We start from the raw sequence: 837 nt of genomic DNA, 5'->3' as shown, positions 1-837 counted from the left end.
TAAGAGACAGGTGCAGAGACAGACAGAATGAAGAAAAAATGACAGTATAAAATCTGAATGTGTATTTCTAATATTTCACATATATATATAAAGCTTAGATCACACATTTACTTTTTTGAAACTGCAAAAGACAACATCCCAAATACACAGTTATCCAAGCATAAACCAGAAACTGCTGACTCGTATGAAAACAAAAATTCTCACAAACAAAACACTATGGTTATGGTTGAATGCTCGATGTTCCTATTTGGCAACTGCTTGCAGTTCTATCTAATTATACCGCATTTTAGTTTTGACTGAGTACTGTCTTCATATATTCATATATTCAGCAAAGTTACCAGCTTTCCTGGAAATAATAGTCTAAAATTTTTATTTGGCATAACTAGCTCTTCTTCTAAACTTTAATCAAAGTTATACCAGATTTTTGTTCTCTCTTAGGAGAGTGGGAAATATCAATTACAGACTCAGCGATAACTCTTGGAAATGTTGGTTACATATGAAAAGTCCTGACTTCGGTATGTTATTTTTGAATTAGAATTCTTGTTTCATTATTAATCCTTATCTTACAATACCAGATATTTAACAAGTTTACATATATGTAATCATTCATTAAATTTTAGTAATATCAAAAGAGATTATTTTTATGATGAATGTATTAGGGAGCTTAACTAATTATATTTTACTATAATGATGTAACATAAACAGTTGGAATTTGTATTACAATTTATTTTGGAAAATGCTAGATATATAAAAACAAAGGTCAAAAGTCATAGTGGATAATAGCTGATGGGTTTGATAATGCTAATTATATATTACTAAAGAATAAAGGTAGAAAGG

Source organism: Athene cunicularia (assembly GCF_003259725.1).
Source record: "Athene cunicularia isolate RWA chromosome 9 unlocalized genomic scaffold, athCun1 chr9_part1, whole genome shotgun sequence".
Classification (NCBI taxonomy): domain Eukaryota; kingdom Metazoa; phylum Chordata; class Aves; order Strigiformes; family Strigidae; genus Athene; species Athene cunicularia.
The sequence above is the reverse complement of the archived record's forward strand: the minus strand, read 5'-3'. Positions refer to the sequence as shown.